The 20568-nt window shown below is 43.8% G+C and overlaps 1 protein-coding gene across 4 annotated transcripts in view; it reads right to left on the bottom strand.

Annotated features, from left to right (window-relative positions):
* Positions 1–19592, bottom strand: part of PRLR (prolactin receptor) — a 160726-nt gene extending 141134 nt beyond the window's left edge. For 3 of the 4 annotated variants that reach the window (XM_045038167.1, XM_045038162.1, XM_003981463.5), the window contains exon 1: positions 18861–19590. The gene's annotated coding sequence lies outside the window, so the exon portion shown is untranslated. Of the gene's footprint in view, positions 1–18860 lie in introns of all 4 variants that reach the window. The other variant, XM_045038174.1, reaches the window with a different exon arrangement.
* Positions 19593–20568: the final 976 nt, after the last annotated feature.

Raw genomic sequence — 20568 nt, 5'->3', positions numbered from 1 at the left:
AAACATTCATTTCCAAACATTTCCTGAAGGAACATCTTAACTGTTTGATGGTACAAAGGCTTGGGCCACCTTCCAGGCTAGAATTTAAAAATCATATAAGTTACTGTTTTTATTCATCTTTCTTGCCAAGTGTCTTAACCTCTAAGCAATGCATAGGCATTGGCTCTTGTTTCCACGATATTCTCCATACAGTAGGCTGAGTAATTTTCTTTCTAGATGGTTTTAATTTTTTTTTTCCAACGTTTATTTATTTTTGGGACAGAGAGAGACAGAGCATGAACGGGGGAGGGGCAGAGAGAGAGGGAGACACAGAATCAGAAACAGGCTCCAGGCTCTGAGCCATCAGCCCAGAGCCTGATGCGGGGCTCGAACTCACGGACCGCGAGATCGTGACCTGGCTGAAGTCGGACGCTTAACCGACTGCGCCACCCAGGCGCCCCTTAATTTTTTAAAAAGATTAAAAATTAATCTTAAACTATTTTTCCCCTAGTTGAATGTTTATTTGTTTTTAAAAATACCAGCAGGATCGTGCTATCCCTCTTCTTCAAACACCTTAAAGGCTTCCTATTGCTCCTTAAGATCCTGTGTGGCCTGGCCTCTCTCTCTCATTCTCCAGCTTTTTCTTATATTTTGTTACTCTGAGTTTTTTTCTATTCCCACACATGTGGCACGCTCTCTCCTGCCTCGGTGCCTTTTGACGTGCTGTTCCTTTTGCTGAATTAACTCTTCCTTCCCATTTTGGTCTAAGGTCAACCATCACTTTCTCAGGGGTACTTCCTTAGTAAATAACATGCCTCTCCTCTGTTGTCCTTACCATACTTACAAACATACATGAATTCGATTGACATCTATTTCCTCATTATACTATGAGCTCTACATGGGAAGAGACTATTCTGCTCACTATTATTTCCCGGGCACTTAGCATAGTGTCTAAGTGGTTTGATATGTTTGTTTCATAAATTTTGCAGGATTACTTCTAACGATGACTATGATACATTTTTTAAAAGTTTTATTTATTTGTTTTGACAGAGAGTGGGATAGAGAGAGAGAGAGCATGAGTGTGAGCAGGAGAGGGGCAGAGAAAGAGGGAGAAAGAGAATAGCAAGCAGCCTCCAAGCTGTCAGTGTAGAGCCCAACGCGGGACTCAATCCCACAAACAGAACCAGGAGATCATGACCCAAGATGAGATCAAGCGTAGAATGCTTAAACGACTAAGCCACCAAGGCACCCTGTGAAAAATTGTAATTTGAATACATATAATTGATTATCATATAACATTACGTTTTAAAAAGGTTTTGAAAGTGTAAATAAAGTCCTTTTGCACAGGACTTTTAATGCCAACACAGTCCCTCTATAACTGATCTCACTAAATTCAGGTTAACATTTCCCACTGGCTTAGGAAGGCAGAGGAGAGAATTCAACGCAAAGGTAGATTTTCCCAGATTAGGAGTGTGGTCCTGTCTAGGCAGCAGAGCTCACTTCACAGCTATTTAGCCCCGTATGCTAAATTAATGTCCCAAATTTTCTCATCTCACAGAAGTGTGGCTTGTGTAAATTCTGCATGGTTGGTATCCATCACAGACAAACTCTTACCAGAGCTCTTCACTCTACATTACTACAGGATCATTCTTAGGCAAACCAGGATATTAGTTTTGTTCTCATTTTTCAACACTCCAGAAAGCTTAATTGTGGTTACAACTAAGATTTAAAGAAATTACACAATGCATTAAGTAGCCAGTTCAGAGCGTTTCGCAAGAGTCAATGTTTCCTTTTCATGTGGTCCATTTTGCTCTTCCAAAAATCCTCTGGGCTTTCTCAATTTCTTCCCCACTTTCACATTTTTACTTTGTTTCTTGCTTGCTGCAGTCAAAAGGTACAACGGGGCAGCATTAGGAAGAGATGATGTGACCAGCCTGGAACACTCTGTCCCTGTCTAGTCCCTATACTTCAAGGACCCAGAGAGCCCACAGAGACTCAGTGATGGAGGCATATAATGATCTAGGAGATGAGGGAGACGGGGCTATTTAAGCACAAATCGTGAAGATTAGAGCTATTCTGTCTACAAAGATAAAAGCTGTCACAGGATATGGTTAATATCAAGAAAGATAGGAATAGGATAAATAAACTTATTCCCAATACTGTAATTATGTAAAATCCCTTTACATCAGAAAGAGTTAAGGAAGGGGGAGAGGATTTACTACATCATCCACTTGATAACTTAAGATACTTGTTACCTCAAGGTGTGTTTGTTATGGACTCCAAATATTGATGGGATAAACAAAGATTTTTAAAAATTCTCATAGGATATGACAACAGATTCATGATGTGATATAGTATAAATTTTAGTAGATCAAACAAAAATTCAGATAAATTCATGGATGGTATGAGAACGGGTTCATAATGTATTATACGACATTAACTAAAATATTAATAAGTTGGACAGAATTTAGTATAAATTGAATCTGTGTTATGACAACAGATGGACACTGCAGTATTAAGAAGGTCCAAAACAGGGGTCAGCAAAATATAGGCCAGGGGCCAAATCTGACCCGTTGGCTATTTTTGATAATGAAGTTTTGTTGGAACACAGCCGCACTCCTTCATTTATGCATTCGCCATGGGTCTGTTTTTGTCTGACAAGGGCAGAGTTGAGTAACTGTGACAACGGCTGTGTGGCTCACAAGTCCTAAAATATTTTACTGTCTAGCTCTTGACAAAAGAAGTTTGCCGATTCCAGTCTAAGATGTATTAGGAACATGCGAACATTATTCACATTTGAGGTCCACATGAAGCAGGATACAGTAAGTTCTTCTACATGAACACTCCTTGGCCGGTCAGGATTTTGGCTAGGGCAGCAATTCCTGATAATCATGTGAAAAGGCTTAAAAAATGTGTACTTGCCCATCATTTGACCATCGTACCTTTGGAGGTTTGTTAGTCAAGTTAAGGATGCTCCCTGAACGTTAGGAAGATGAGGAGAAAATAGGCTTCTGACTGCATTTAGCTTTTGATGCTTTCCAGTTTTGAGCTCCCCGTCTATAAAGAATCATGGAATTGTTGGGAAATGAAACTCAGAAAAATGAAATGATGTCACAAGGTCAGCTGGAACTGAGACAACAGCTTCAGATTTTCAGATCAAAATACTGCACTTTCCTGTACACCAAATATATTAGCAGTGAATATTTCCACAAAAAAACCAAAGTCATAGTCTTCAGAAATAGTGATTTCTTTTTTTTCCCCAGTGAAGTTCGCTGATATGAAATCAATTTGTATACATGTATTATGACACGACTTTGGTAATCACAACAGTTATGTTGCCTAAGTGGTTATATAAGAGAACAACTTAGAAAAACTGTGCATCGTTGGGTATTTTTGTTCCCACTTTGCATAACAAAACGTATATTCTGGGACAAATTTTCACTTGTGGGCAACTGCCTCGATCCCTCTTGTGACAGTATCGCCCAGGATATAGAGACCATTGTTAATTAAAGGTGGAATTTGTAGTTGAATGTAGTTCACACATGACAAATTGGTATCAGCTAGAAGGCAGGGAATCGCTATCTTGGGGTTGGCACTATTAAGATCCTTTCATATTTTTAAAACATTTAAAACATTCATAAATTCAAAACATTTTAAAACATCCCTTAGAGAATTTAAATTTTCTGTCAAAACCGAGAGGAAAAAGGCAGTTTATGATCAAGATCTCAACTTTGAGACCTCAGGATTGAGCTCTTCATGTACAGGGCTCTGACTGAGTCACCAAGTCCAAGTACGACATTCATTAAAGTAATTTCATTTTCAACCATCATCAGCAATAACGGGTACCATCCTTCCTCTCCCACTGAATGTTTGCCATCTGCTGGGCAAATTCACCCACAAAAAGGCAGTCTCCATAGCAGCCGTCTACCTACACAGAAGAGATTCCTGGAGAAGCTTAATGCTTTGCCACTGAACAATGCCCTAGCTGCTTGGATAATCAGAGTTACCTATCACGTTGTATGATAATCATGTCCTGTTTGAAATTCATTGCTCCCAAAAGAGTACCAGTGAAAAGGTCCCAGTCAATATCCACTTTGGTTTACTTATTTATTTACTTTTATTTTTATTTTAGAGTGGAAGAAGAGGGGGAGAGGGACAGAGAGAGAAAGAGAAAGAGACAGAGAGAGAGACAGACAGACAGAGAGAGAGAGAGAGACAGAGAGAATCTTAAGCATGCTCCACACTCATTGTGGGGGTCAATCCCATGACCCTGGGATCATGACCTGAGCCAAAATCAAGAGTCAGACACTTAACTGACTGAGCCACCCATTTCTCCATGAAATACCACTGTGGGAAGTGGTTTTACATCTGACATGTATTTGCCAAGTTCTTACTCCATTTCCTGAGAACTTTGGTGAGAATCCATAAGCACCGCTTATGTTCCAGTTGAAGATCTCCCGAAGCTGCCACATGTGATTTCAATTTTACAAGAAATCCACCACCTTTTAAGCTACTACACTTTGATCATGTGTTACATTTCACAGTATTCCCCGGACATGATCGATTCTTACCTTAACAATACAACACAGGCTATGTGGAGCCCTGGTCACTGCTGGTAACTACAAAAGACTATTTTGGTCTTCTGTAGATTTTTGTTATTGGACTCTTACTAGAGACTTTGTTCACAAGTGGAAGTTTCCTTTTTATACCACAAGTTACAATTATGTTGAAGGAATTTGAAATCAATGGAAAGAGTAAGAATTAGACAGTGAATAACAACAAGCCTCTAAACCTCATTGTTCCTTCTAGAGCAGTCCCCAGAGCCAGCAGCACACAGCCACTGAGTCTGAGGCCCCTTCCATGTGGCTCTTCCATGTGGCTGGCCGGAGGAAGGCAGGCATTTTGCTTTTGTAAGCGTCTGACTTTCCACAAAACCCGTATCATTTCATCTCTCACAAGTGGAAACAGACACGCTTTGTTAGGTTGGTTTTCAATCCGAGGTGCCTGGGGCCCAGTTCCTGCAGAGTGGCCCCTGGCCATTGAGGCCTTTGTCCAGTCTGAGAGTCATCAGCCAGGCTCTCTACCACGAGCAGGAAGCCGTGTTTTCACCAGCCACGTGATTTTGGCAGCGCATCTCCAGCTTTCCTCATTGTGCTTGCAACGGGACAATAGATTTCGGAGCTTTTCCACTTGCCTTGGCTTTCCCAGAGGAAGAACAAGTGCTTCTTCACTTTCCTCGCTTCTCAGAATTGCACGTCGCCCAACGGGCTCTGATTTGCCTGCTGGCATCAAATGTAGGGCAACTGGAGAAGGTACATTTAGCTTATCTCTTAGCTTCGCCTCTCTTGAGGAGTCTTCCCGAGTACTTATCAGATTTGGGTTCCGAAGGCTCATGTTCTCCAGTTAGCCATCTGGCTAGGAGAATGGCCCTGAAAGTACACCGTTTGAGGCTGGGGGTACAAGGCACCAAATCAACAAATTATTACAATTCCCGAGCCTTTCTTCCCTGTGTGACATACGCTCCACCCATCCGAATATATGCGGTCATGGGAGAAGGGCACAAGCTCATTTTGAGGGCCAAGCATAGATGAGGTGTTTTGCATCCATTATCGTACTCCACCCTCGAAATAGTCCTGGAATGTAGGCATTATCATCTCCATTTTTGGAAATAAGGAGACTGAGGCTCAAGTGAAGTTTAGCAAACTTTCCATGGATCCTTCCTCGTGGCACAACTTTGAAGCAGATCCAGCAGAAAGAAGGAATATACTGCTTTTGTATTCGGAGAAGACAAATTCTTTTAGAAGGGCCGTCAACTAGAAGCAGCACGTTGGTCTGCTGGTGAAGTGCAAGAAGGAAGGGAAATGGCTGGACCCAATGGCACACACAAGGGTTCCTGAGGGCCTTACAGGCTCATTAAGTCATGCTAAGCTCAGACTCAACACCGAGTCCATGTCCGTGGAATTTTGCCTCACTGACTGTACACTTGTCGGTTTCCCCACTAAGTCATGAATTCTTGCCTAACGACTCCCATGAGCGGAGTACTTCCTTGGCCCCAAGTGTTATACATACACTTATCTTGTCTTATTCTCCCAGCAGCTGCTGAATGTATGTTTTGGTGTTCTGACTGTAGAGATGTGAAAATAAGGCACAGAGGGGTGACTCTCACCCTGACACTTCACGGCTCCATCTGGATGATTTATGAAATTGCCATTGAAAGTGCATGCCTACCAATACCCATACATGGGCCTCTCATGTAATTTCATTTCCTCCTCCATACTTGTCACCCGAACCCTTCTTCCAAAATACTGCTGTTCATTCTCCACTAGCCACACTGAATAATATACTTGAGATTAGACAGGAAGCTCCAGTACCCATCCAGAATCAGTGCTAGTAGGACTGGGAAGTCAGCAACTGAATGTGGGCTCTAGCTTCACAGAGTCACAGCATCACAGCTATGAAATAACTAAAAGAAAGGACGTCTAGCCCACATTCATATTCATAGTGCATTTTCATACAGGCCTGGCCCATTTTTGACAATTATCTAGAAAGAGCGATTGCCAATGAGGGCAATGGGTGGCTGTGAGATAGGAGAGAGGAGAAGTAGTTTTCAACGAACAGTCTTTTGTACCTTGAATTTTAAACTGCGCACAGAAACAAATACAATTTTAAAAGTCACAGATCTGAATAGTGTTATGGTTTCAGTGATGTCCTTTGAAAAGTAAAATCAGAAAACTTGGCTAAAAGAAACATAAAACTCTTCTAGTCAAACCCTGACTAATGTGGCAGAGTCACCCTGATGATCGAACAGCTGCCATCACACTGCTCTGATATTTGAATGACTTGGTTTCAGGAGACATCCACATCTGGTAAATATTCACTCTCACTTTTTGCTGAATATTTCATCAAAACTGTCCAAAAAAGGAGGAAATTACCTTACTGGTTCAAAGATGAATTTTTTCAAGTTAAGCTATTTCTAGGGTCCTGAGCTATTTGGAGGATATTCAAAGACTTCAAATGTTTTTCAAACTTTCTTTAATTAACTGATGTTCCACTGCAATCTTCCTAACTTAAATAGGACGAGAGTCTAACGCAACTATAACTATAGTTCTCTTTTTCCTTTATAGTTTTGAATTTGGAAGTTAATACAACTGTAAGAAATATCTGAACATATACTGTATAACACTCGCAAATAATAGTTTTATTGAAAAGCAAAGAGTTAAACGAACAGATTGATGATTTGATTAGATAAATTCAACACTTCCAATGAATGCGTGTCAATTTCTATAGAAAATTACCCTATGGCAATTCTATTTAACTATTTAACTGAAATATTTTTTTTATTATTTATTTTCAACGTTTATTTATTTTTGGGACAGAGAGAGACAGAGCATGAACGGGGGAGGGGCAGAGAGAGAGGGAGACACAGAATCGGAAACAGGCTCCAGGCTCTGAGCCATCAGCCCAGAGCCTGACGCGGGGCTCGAACTCACGGACCGCGAGATCGTGACCTGGCTGAAGTCGGACGCTTAACCGACTGCGCCACCCAGGCGCCCCTTAACTGAAATATTTAGTAAGTTAAAACTTATAGCAAAGAAGATGAGTTATCACAGTTATTGCCTCCACAATCATCGCTAAAGAATTTAACGGAATTAAAGAAATTTTAATGCATTTCTTTGTATAAACCTCAATTCTGTTAAATTCATTGCTGATACTATCATTACGAAGGGAAGAAGGTGTGTTACACTCACCCTAATTATTGGAAAACTAAGTAACTTGGGAGAATTTTCTGGAAGCAGATATGCAGTGGAAGGTAGAGAAAACAGTATGGACTACTATGTTCCCCAGGATTATTTCACATATAATAATGAAACTCTGGAGAGAATCTACAACATTTTTAAAGCAAAAATGTGGTAACAAATGAATTAATGATCCTTTTGTTGTCGTTAGTTTCTAAAGACCAGCTTCAGATGACCCTGGAGAGCAACCAGAATTTGTCGCACAGCATATTGAGAAACTTTGATTTCTTCTGTCTTTTGAGAAGAGACAGATAGGTGGGCACAACACAGGAACTCTGAGCAGTGGGCAGAAGAGGAGGTGAGGAGAAGAGGGGGCATTTCATAGAGTCCTCTGGTGTTGCCAACTCTGTTCAGCCAGCTCTCCGGAAGGGTGCGTGGTTCCCCTCCCACCTTGTCAGATGGCAGGTGGTTTAGACAGGTCCTTCTGGAGAGGGGCTGAATCATCCAGCCTCCGAATTATGGCATTTCCTCTCCAGTACTGTTCGCGGGAGCCCTGCCCTGTTGAAGCGCCTCTTAGTGGTACTGTGGGGTTTATGCAGGAGAAACAAGTCTGACTCTGAAGGTAGCAGCTTCAGTTATACAGGAATTAGAGAAAAGGAGACAGGAGGAAAGCGGCACAGCTTAGTGACCGAGAACCTGGTGCTATGCAGCCAGCCTCAGTGCAGACCCTGGCTTTGCAACTTAACCAGCGGTGTGAGCTTGGACACATGACTTAACCTCTTTATTTCTGCCTCAGTTTCTTCATTTATAAAATGATAATCATAAGGGCACTTAATCAAAGGATGGCTGGGAGGAATAAATGTGAAATTCTTGAAACAATGCCTTGGACGTAGTAAGAGCTTGCTAAATGCTTGCTATTATGATGTCAGCATTTACATGGAGAAACTGACCAACTGCAAAAAGCCGTGTATAAATGCCTGATGGCAGGAAGGATTCGGTAAATGCAGCCAGAGTGTCAAAACACTCAGAAAAAGATAAACTTTAGCAATGTGATGTGATATTTCCAGCCCTTATGGAAAGCACAGTAATCAACAACAACAGAATCCATCAAAACACTCTTATGAGATAAGATGAAATTTTTATGGTTATGTGGTAAAAAGCAACAAACAAGTTTCTCCTTGGACAGGAATTTGATTTTTTTCTGCTTAAATAAGCTGAGGTCAAAATCCCTAACGTTTCCAAATAGCATTAGATATTATTCCATTTCGGTTCAAAACCAGTGGCCTGAGTCAGGAGAGGGCAGGAAAAATGATGTCAGACAAGACGAGGTCCGCCATCTGGCCCTACCTCCAAACTTGCTCCTGAACCCAATCCTCCTTCTACTGCTCCCATCTTGGCTGATCCATTGTCACCTCCTCCTGTACCTGCCTTGTCCTCCCTCTGCTTCCAGTCTACACTCCATTCTCCACACAGAAGCCTGAGAGGTCTCTAAAGTGCCATGTAGAACACATTACTCCCCTGCTTAAAACCTCCCAATGGTTTCCTTAAAGCACCCAAATCCTAACTCCATCCCATGACCTCCGGCCCTCGGGGCTGTTTTCCTGCCCGATGCTCTATCTCTTCGTCACTGTGATCCAGCCATACTGGTCTCCTTTCTGTTTCCCGAAAGTGTCAAATCTTTCCCAACCTCAGGGCTGCTACCCTTGCTGTTCCCTCTACCTGGTCTTCTTTCCTCCTGATCTTTGTGTTGCTTTAACACTGATGTATTAGCTCCAATGCCAACACTTCAGAGAGAACAACTCCCATAATCCTATTTAAAGCAGCTTCATCAGACTCTACTCCCTCCTCACTTTATTTGTCCCCAAAGCACCAACCAACTTACTGGATTTTATTTACCAGTGTCTTCATGTGGATATCTGTTTCCTCTCACTGGACTGTAAATTCCATGAGGACAGGAACTTCATCGCTCTCTCTCCAGGGCATATAACAGCTTTGGGCTACAGCGGGCCCTCCATAAAAGTTGAGCGAATAAAAAATTACCCGTGTCCATGATGCTTGGCTACCAGTGGGTCTTTGCCGACCCTTCTCTCTGCAACCTCCGTCACAATTTCTTCTCCTCTGATGCTGCAACCTTAACACTCCAGATAAGTACAATGATGCATCATTTCCTTTCCCCCCTGCCCTCCAAATCTAGTACAAAACACTGGTTGCTTTTTGGCATTAATACAACCTTCCGGGAATGGCTGGAGCCACAGACTTAACTCGATCCTGGAGAAAATATTCTAAGATTGATTCTACAACTATTTTGTGTATCCTGTGTTTTTTCTTCTACATTTGGGTGACTTGTAATTGTCTCTTTGCAAACTAAAATTTATGACTCACCTAGCCTACTCTGGGGCTGGTAGCCTCTGCATCCCAAACGATCTCTCGGGGCTGAGAGGGTTTTACACAACCTAGTTAGTTCTTGGCCAATTCACGTTGTAAAGTCTATGTATGCAATGACAGTCCCTGGAGAATACTGCTGTAATTATATTTTTAATAAGGGTGTGAACAGGAATGGGGTTAATTGGCTTTAAAATGGCTAAGAGAGGAAAGCAAGTGTTGCTAAAGATCAACATAGCAATTGGGAAATTTAATACATGGGCAGCAGAAAACCTTAACCTTTATCTTCCAATCTCATAATTATCAAGCTTTTGGCAATCTGATTCCAAATTGCACTTACAGAAATCTTAGTCATGAGGCTATGCAGGGCCATTCTGAGTTTGGAGTTAGTTTAGATAAGTAGAAAACTTTTTTTTTTTCTCATTTTTTTACTGATTATTTATTTTTGAGAGACAGAGAGAGAGACAGAGCATGAGTGGGGGAGAGGCAGAGAGAAAGAGGGAGACACAGAATCTGAAGCAGGAGCCAGGCCCTGAGCTGTCAGCACAGAGCCCTGACGCGGGGCTCAAGCCCACGAACCATGAAATCGTGATCTGAGCTGAAGTCGGTCACTTAACCAACTGAGCCGCCCAGGTGCCCTGATTATTACTATTGTTATTACTATCGTTATTATTATATATTATTCTAGAAGCCATGTTTCCCAAAGAGTAGAATGACAACACAAATATGGTTTGGATGGTTCTCTGGGGTCATGTGACCTAAAACAAGACAAAAAAAAGAAATATAAATAAGTAATTAAGATTTGGATCTTAGCTGAGCAGTAAGATCTGCTCTTACTGATGCACATTATAATCACCTGGACAACTGTAAATAAATACTGACGCCCAGTTCCATCCCCAGAGCCTTGATTCAACGGTTCTGTGGCTGGGACCTGGGCATCTGCATTTTTCAAAGCTCCCAAGATGACTACCATGAGCAATCGGTGGTGAGGATGCCTGTTTCAGAGGCTTGATTTTTGCTGTACCTGAAGACATTGGAAATTGTATTCCAGTCAGTAATGGATTTGGAGACAGAGAAAAAGAAAACAATCATTTGGGGATGCGGCAAAACTAACCCATCTTCTTGTTCTGAAGAGGCTCTAATGTCAAGGCTCCAGCTTCTCCCCATTACCTTTCATAAAGACCTCGCGGCCTCACTACTGGCAGTAAACCCAAAGTTCCCAAAACATACAAAGACTTCTTTAAAAACGGAGCTGTAAAAATTGCTGGGTTTTCTTCTCTTTTTTTCAGGTGTGTAACAAAATAAAAATCAATATCCTGTCAGAAAATAGGAGTTTCAGAGGAGAGGAGTTGGAATAGCCCAAGAGCCCTGAGGCTTAAGGAGTCTTCCCTTCCCAGAGGTGGGAACGGAGGAGCTGTAATACGCATGGCAACACCTGCAGGGGAATAGAAACTCCAAGACGGTAGTGGCCGACCTCGAGTGACCGCTGTGGCCACCTATGCCCTGCTGCCGCTCGTCACAGCACTGCAGCTCGGGCCGGCTTGTCATCTTTCACCTACTGAACTGTAACACTGATTCATTCATTGAAGAAATAACATTGCCAGGACAGAGTATTCTAACACCAGCTGGAGACTGCACAGACTCACTCTGGGAGCCGAAGCAGATCTGGGGAATTCAGTGGCTGAGAATTCTAATCTCACCACTGTTGCCAGTTAGCCTCAAGGCCCAAGGCAAGGAATTAAATTCTATTTCCCAATCTGTAAAGTTGGAGAGGTGAGGGACGATTACCGGTTATTGTAAAATAACTACTATGGGGCACTAATGGGCATGATACTAAAGCCCTCTGCAACGTTTATGCAAAGTCTGGTGGGTACAATAAACTGTGGATACCAGCTGCCCGACGCTTAGCCAGGATTAACTACGGGGCACTGCAAAAACACACAGAGTAAGGGAATGGGCAGCTGGTGACAGCTTTTAGCCACCCCAAGTGGGTAGGATCACTGTGAACACCAATTATCTGTGAATTCCAAAGACCACACAGAGATAGATATACGCGTATATAAAATTTCCGGAAAGACCACACATGCTGATTGTCCATTTAATCTCCTTTAAAATATTACCCTTTAGGGGCGCCTGGGTGGCGCAGTTGGTTAAGCGTCCGACTTCAGCCAGGTCACGATCTCGCGGTCCGTGAGTTCGAGCCCCGCGTCAGGCTCTGGGCGGATGGCTCAGAGCCTGGAGCCTGTTTCCGATTCTGTGTCTCCCTCTCTCTCTGCCCCTCCCCCGTTCATGCTCTGTCTCTCTCTGTCCCAAAAATAAATAAAAAACGTTGAAAAAAAATTTAAAAAAAAATATTACCCTTTAAATTTTATTTCCCATGATCATGATATAAAAACCTTGTGTCTTTTGCTCAGTGGTTTTCAACTCTACGTCAGAATATTCACTTTAGAATATTACGGGGAGGGGCACCGGAGTCGCTCAGTGGGTTAAGCATCTGACTCTTGATTTCCGCTCAGTCATGATCTCACAGCTTATGAGTTTGAGCCCCAAGTCTGGCTCTGTGCTCATAGTGTGGAGCCTGCTTGGGCCTTCTCTCTCTCTCTCTCTCTCTCTCTCTCTCTCTCTCTCTCTCTCTGCCCTTTGCCTGCTCACACACACTTTTTCTCTCTCTCAAAATAAATAAACTTAAAAAAACCCAGAATATTCTGAGGAGTTAAAAAAAAAGTTATACTGATACCCAGTCCCCATTCCATCTGTCTTTAGCCTAGTTTTATGTCCTTCAATGCCCATCTCTTACCTCGTCTTTCTCGGGCACACTGCCCTCTGGAATCTCCAAACTCTGTTTCATTCCTATAACACTTGGAGAATGTTGCTGGACATTGATCCTGGTGTCTCCTGTTTATGCCCATCTTCTCAACAAGTTAACGTGTTCCCCCAGAGCAAAGACCTGTTTTGTTCTGTTATTTTCCCTATGGAGTCTGATACAGGCTTCTTGGCTTAGAAGATGCTGAAACATATGTGTCACTGTTGATGTAGATACACTAAAATCCGAGTATGCTCAGCTTCTGTCGTTTCCCCCTCAGATTTAGGTTTTAAGTGAAAATGAACAGATGTTAACCGTATACCTGAAAGAACATTCCATATAGTGCTTTGCTCAATCTACGGAAAGCAAATTCTTCCCCACAGATGAATGTCTACAGTCCTCAGGTCCTCAGTGATAACCACAGTCCATTTGTTTCTTCGTGAGCACTTTATGTGACATCATCTCATGAACTCTGGACTTCCTCCAGGATTGCTGGGGGAAGCAGGGTGAGGGCAACGCACAAACCAGTAGACAGAAATAGGATCCAGGCCTCTGACATCCCAGGCCAGAGGCTTCCTCTAACCACTTCACAATCTGACTGCTTTCCCTCTGGAATACATGGAATGGCAGGAGCAAATCATATCTCTACTTTGCTGACATGATATTCAAGGGTCATTTTAGCTAATGCACAAAAGAAACCAAAATGGCCTGTGATATTTTGGGGGAAGTCCTTCTGGAAACTGGGACTGTGTATTGTTCAGGCTGTTTTAAAGCAAAAGGACAGAGAGGGAGAGATACTCATTACCCCCGTGACATGACTTATTTGATGGACTTTGCACACAAACATGAAGGCTGGCTGTCTCCTAATCTGATTTTACCAGGTTCCAGAATGACAAAGACATTGTCTTTGGAAGTGATTTTAAGGTAAATCTAAAGCTATATTCAAAACGACCCTTTGGTCATAGGATATTTGACAGCTTCTTGAGATTTACCTGATGGGAAAGACAGAAGAAGTCTGGGTCAAGACTAGAGAAAAAATTACGTTAGGAAGAAGGGAGAAAAGTTTCCTATCGTGTATTTGTCAACTTATTAGTCTATACCAGTACTATTAAATGAAAATATAAAAAAAAAATTGAAAGGAAACAGATGAAATTAATTTTAGTAATATAGTTCATCTAAACCAATGCATCCAAAATCTTACCATTCTAACATATAATCAATATAAAAATCAATAAGGTTTTTTTTTTTGTATTAGGTCTTTGAAATCTAGGGTGTAGGGGCTCCCAGATGGCTCAGTCAGTTAAACCCTGACTCTCGATTTCAGTTCAGGTCATGATCTCATGGTTTGTGAATTCAAGCCCTGCATCAGGCTCTGCACTGATAGCACAGAGCCTGCTTGGGCTTCTGTCTCCCTCTCTCTCTGCCCCTCCCCTGCTCACTTTCTCTCTCTCTCGCGAAAGAAATAAAAATAAACTTAAAGAAATCTAGGGTGTGTTTTACACTTACAGCCATCTCAGTTTGGACTAATCACATTTTCAGTACCTCATCGTCACATGTGGCTAGTGCTGCTGTTATTACACGATTGCACTGGTGTGCAAGTTTAGACACACCAACTGGAATTTAGGGCATCAGACAGAAATCACTATCCTCGTTTAGCCGCCCAATATACTTTTGATACTTTCCTTCTGTTAGCTCCTTGCTATCTTCTGGAAGAGATGATCTCAAAAGCCACATGCTGTGCTAGCAAAACAGACCGTGGGATTTAAAATATCACCTTTGTAACTTTGCGCCAGCTGCCTGCCTTCTATGGATCTTGGTTTCTTCCACTATCAAAGCAAGGCAACAATAACTAACTTGCCAGACTGTTGGGAAGGTTAAATAACATACGCATTAAGTCCACAGCACAGCCTAGAAGAATGTAATAAGCAGTCAATCAGTAATTTCCCCTATATAAAATCCATATTGATTTCTAAGGGGACATCTCATATTTGAGGCTCTACTGCTTAATTTTTTTAATGTTTATTTATTTTGAGAGAGAGAGAGAGAGAGAGAGAGAGAGAGAGAGAGAGCACGAGCAAGGGAGGGACAGAGAGAGACACTCAAGCAGGCTCTGCACTGTCAGCACGGAGCTGAACACGGGGCTCCCACAAACCGAGAGATAATGACCTGAGCCAAACCCAAGAGTCAGACACTTAATCGACCCAACCACCCAGGCACCCCTCTACTGCTTCATTTATTCCACTTCCAGATCTTTCCCTGGAGGTTCTTCTGCTAAGGCAGTCCTTTCCCCAGACTTTCATCAGACTGGCTCCCTCTTATTATACAAGTTCAAGTTCAAGAATGACCTTTTTGTGGAAATCTCCTTGGCTGCCCTATTTCAAGTTGCCTCTAAGCCCTGTTAGCCCCCGCCTCTCCTTACCTTCTTCATAGCATTTCTTAATATCTGAAATTATCTTATTTATGTATTTTCTCACCTGCCTCTTATCTGTCACTCTCTCTAGCACAGAAGCTCCACAAGTGCCAGGACCTTGTCTGTCTTTTTCAGAGCTCAGCAAGTTATTTGTTCAATGAATAAATGCTTAATACAGGGAGGTTACCGTAAAGGGTGACCAGGTTCCTTTTTAAAGTAGCAGAGAATGGAGATTCCAGGGCTCTTTTTAAGCTAAAAGAGTCCCTCAGGAAGTTGGTGGCCCAGAGCCAGCCTCGCCTGCTGAGGTTTAGTATTGCCTAACTGGAGTGTCACAGCTGGATCTGGAAAGGGCTGGGAAAATTATTCTTCACAGGCGATTTCATTGTTGCTGCCTGTTAATATGTATCTCATGCAAAGTATATGTTCACACCACTTCAATCACCTAGAAGATTTGGTTATTCCTGCCCTAAATGTTCTCAAGAACTGGGTTGGGACCCAGTTGGCATGATGCAACTTTCTGGTGCCAGGAAGCGTGGCAGCACTAACCTAGTATGAAAAGAGTGAGTGCCAAAGTCAGGCAGAACTGGGATCCAAGTCCAGGGATCCCAGGCTTGGATCCCAGCTCTGCCTTTTACCAGCTCTGCAGATCGGGCAAGTAATGTAAATTTTTATAAACCTCGATGTATTTGTAAAGATTTAGATGATAACGCATACCTTGCCGTGTTGCTGTGAGAATTAACTGAGGTGATGTAGAAAAGCGCTTCGTTCATCTTAATGGCTCAAGGGACAGCAGATATCAATACTGTCACCTTTGCATGCAAGACTGCCTTGCCACAATATACTGACGGATCTTTGGAAGGGCTACTTGGAGGGGATCCAACTGCCCTTTAAAATTCTGGCATTTCTTTCCCACATTTCTACGTCATCCAGCTTCTTATAACTGAGGGGTAACTGTAACTAAGAGAGAGAGGAAAAGAGAGATACGGAGAGACACCAGAGAGAGTAAGCTGAGTTGGCTACCTGAGCCACACTGTGAACGATGACAGTGGAGACATTTCTCTTTACAGAGACAGTTTCTCGCGTTATCTGGAGATGGTTGCAACCATGAAGCCGCTCGAGTCTCCACGCTGAGGTGTTTGTCACTAAGAGCAGAGAGCTAGACATTTCACGTTCAAGATTATGGGCCAAAAGAGAACTGAGAGGAAGGGTCGAGAATCCGTGCCAGTCTGGACACATGTTATTTGCGGGCAACACAGAGCGCTCTGCTTGACGAAGATGAAGCAGGAAAGCCAACTCTGTATTCTAGACTCACCACTCATCCCTGAGAATAATTAGACCAGAAGTGACGTTACTCATTCTTTTGCTGACATAAGCCCCGTAGGAGAGAAAGTAAGCTGTCCTAAAAAAGCATGGAACTATTTAACACTTACTTATAACCTCACATTAATATTCCTAACAGCAGCTTGTTACTGACTATGAACCAGGCATTTCCATTTTTGAGGTTCCATTTTCCTAACAACCGTGCAAGAAAGGCAGTATTGCTCCCCATTTCACAAACAGGAAAAGTGAGGCTTAGAGTAGTTCAGTAACTTGTCGGAGTGTGGGAGCCCAGATGTGAAGCCCAGTCTGTGGGGTTCCAAAGCTCCACGTGTCCTCTGCTGTACCTTGCTGGCATTGCCAATGGAAGACCCAGGTCCCACAAGACAGGAGTCCTCAGTACTTTAAAAGAAGGTCCACAGGTCCAAAAGAACACTGTCACTACTCCTACCACGCACTGGAGAGAAAACAGCACTTTGTTTCCTTCAAAACAAAGCTTTGGCTCCACTTTCTGGCATCCAGCTAGTGACCTGAAGAGCTATCTTTGAGACAGACGGTGACCTTTTACAGGTGGCTCTCAAGTGCTGTTTGTAGGACTGAAATCTCTAGGGCTGAGGACCATCACCTTAGGAAAGTCATTGAAAGAGTTTGTGAGGAGGGCTCCCCAGGAAGCAGAGGTTGGTGAAGCCTTTGGGACACAGTGTCCCAGGAGCTTACTTATGACAGAAGCGCTTTCTCCTTCAGCAGCAAGGCTGACTCCAGACTCCAGAGGAAGGCTGTTACTTCCGTAGCCAGCCCAGCTGCCAGCAGGGGTTTAGCTGGGTGGTCTTGATACAAAATGTCCTCAAAAGGAAGGAAAGGAATGTTTGCCTGGGGTTCAGGCAGGGTCTTCAAGGAGAGTTACAAACCTTGAGGGATTGCTTGCAAAACTTTACGTACAGTACATAAGAACATTTTTTCCCTTGGGGGAGAACTCATAGATAATTCTCCAAAGGACCCATGATTCCCAATTTTTAAGAATCACTAAAATTAAAAATTTCATCTGCTTCTTCCTTACACTATTCAATACATTTACCCCATTTATATATATAAAATATTATAGGATATATAATTGTATATGTTACAATATATTAAAATATATAATATATACCATGTAGAATATGCTAATATTCTATATTCTATGTGATATAGAATATTAGCATATTCTATATGATTATATATAAAATATGTCATGTATACACACATATAACGTTTAATGGAATATGTATATGGAATGATTAATTTCCCTAAATGTTGCAAAGAAAACAGAGGCCCAGAGAGGACTAGTGCCTTGCCCAAGTTTGCACAGCCAGAGGCGCACTCCACTGACCACGGAGCATGACACCGGGGGCAATCTTTGCCAGTGAACTTGATGAATGAAAACAAACGAATCGCTCCAGATTAAGAATACTATTTGCAACCGTTTTCAAGCCCAATCATATAAAACCCTAAATGGCTAGTCATTAGGGCACCGTGGGCGGCTTCCCCAGGATGCAGGTAGAGGTCACTACGAGGATGTTTTCCTGCTCCAAGAGCCGGCACTCCCGCCCCGCTGGCCGGCTCCCCAGCACCGCGCCCGGATCCCCAGTTACCTGGGCGCGCCCGCCCGCGGGCCCGGCTCGCGGCCGCCTCCCAGGCTGGAAGGCCTCCCACCTGTCTCGGCGCCCACTGCCTTCGCCGGCGAGCCCCGCCTCTCGGTCCGGCGCGCGCCGCGCCGAACTTTCCCCGCCCGCTGCCCGGGAGGCTGCGCCGCCGCCCCGGGGCCCCGCCAGCCCGCGGGCATCACCTCTCCTGCCCGAGCCCCTTCCCGCTATTTTTTCTTTTCAGTTTGACGTAAATAATTTACATTGTGAGAATCCCGGAGTCACGCTCACGCCGAAACTCACTCTCCAGGGCGCATCCGAAGATGCCTTACAAAGAAGCCGAATGTGTGCGGTTGTAAGGTGAGGGGGCACTTTTAGTTCTTCTCCGAGGGGGCCGGCAATGCTGACTACGCTCAGAGCCCCGGCTTTCGCACCTGCGGCCGCTGCTGGGCAGCAACTCTGCCGCCTCCGGCTGGGTTCTGGCGCTTTCCGGGCAGCAGTCCGTGCCGCACGCGGGGCTCGAACCCGCAGTCCGAGCGCCGCGCGCGCGCTACCCTTCCAACTCGCCGGCCTCGAACCCGCAGCCCCCGCGTCTGCCGCAGTCTACTCACTTTTGCCTGGGAGCAAAGTCTGCCGTAACAGTCCGTGAGCACTTCCTGCAAAAGGACGTGGAGATCCAATGGGTGCAAAGCTGTTTCACGAACAGCTGGTAGAATCCAGACAGAGGGTGAGGAGGGAGTGAGACGGGAAGGGGGCGGAGGCGGGAGCGGGGGTGGGGGGAAGTCCAGAAGACTGGAGTCTCAGGAGCCCAACCTGGGCGCCTCCGTCCCCAGCCCGGTGGCTGTGTGAGAAGCTCAACTCGGTGCACTTGTTCACTCTTTCTTCATGAGAGGAGGAGTCAGTGTTGCAACATTCTTGTTCCTTGCTGGAGGCAAAACAGTGATTTTCTTCAGCATGCAAAATGTCCGGAGCCTGCCAGTTTTACAAGGTGAGGGAGGTGGGTTGGGGCTCCGGAATACAGCAAAGACGCGGAGAAGAATTAACAGATGATCCCACGTTAGTCTTGCGTGATATGGGCCCCACATCTTCCGCTGGGACTGCACCAGAAAATACACTGACAAAACAATAATAACAAATGTCTCAATACATGGAATGACCTCGAAGATGGTATTTCTCCTGGCAGCCAAGATGTGGAGTGTCTCCGTGTCAAAATTCTTTATTTCTGAGGAACAGCAGCTTGACAATATTCGAGGGGGGGCTCCAGGGAGCTGAATCTCCCCTTCCGTGAGAAGAAGGAGGGGTCAGAGTGAAAGGGACAAAAGAAAATAAACAGTGATCTTAAGGCAGGGTTTTGCTTTCTTTTTTGATACCCCGAAGCCGAAACTTCCAGGGTGCTGTGTTTATTTTCCGCCACCTGAGTATAACGCAGAAAAGGTGGTGGGGCCACTCTTTCGTTGTTTTCCACAAATGTAGGATTTATTTTTTTCTAACAGGGTCTTTTTCTTTGCTAATAACAAAACCATGCACGACGGCCACCATTTCTCTTGCAAAAAAGTGCCAAAATAAATAGTAACTGCCTGAATCAAATAGTTATGTCTCAATTAGTGAGTTGCTAATGTCTGTTTGGTGCCATTGATTAATCCTGCAGCTGACTGTTTCATAACCTAGACGGGTACCAGAGAGATATTTTAAACAAAGGCTATTGAGTTTCAAAAATAAAAGTTAATTGGAACACTGGGCTTTCCCCCTTCGGTGCCACTTTTACTGCCACTCTGGAATAACTGGCAAATGATATTCTTCAGCAGCCACTTGCCAGGTCTCAGGAAGATGTTGAAGACCCCAGGATGCTTTGCTGATTCCTTTGGACTGGAAGTCCAGGTGCACCTGCATAGGTACAATCACCTGGTGCTTCCTGTTCCAATAACATGGCCACAGACTCCATCTGGTCTTTGGTGGGAGTCTAGGGGGAGATGCACCTTTCAGGCACAGCCTTCACATGCTTTCTGTGATCGTCCAGGTACATTTACGTTCGCTCATGGTGGCCATAAAAGTAGGCAACTCCTATTTATTTCTAAAACCACTGGGTGACATAGGATCTTCCATGACAAAATATTTCTATAGAACCTTTGCAAGGCAAAGGATCACTTAGTTTTCTTAGAGCTGTTCTAGTCAGACCATTTTAATAGCTGGTGAAAGAATAGCGATCTGGGTAACTCCAAACTGTAAGTTCTCAGAAGGTAAGGGACCTTGCTTTTCCTCCTTGTGGTTTCCAGTCAGGGACAGGCAGCTCAGCTCACCCGTGCTCACGGCTTCCAGCAG

The sequence above is a fragment of the Felis catus genome, chromosome A1 (assembly GCF_018350175.1).
Source record: "Felis catus isolate Fca126 chromosome A1, F.catus_Fca126_mat1.0, whole genome shotgun sequence".
NCBI lineage: Eukaryota > Metazoa > Chordata > Mammalia > Carnivora > Felidae > Felis > Felis catus.
This window is presented reverse-complemented; position numbering and strand designations above follow the sequence as displayed.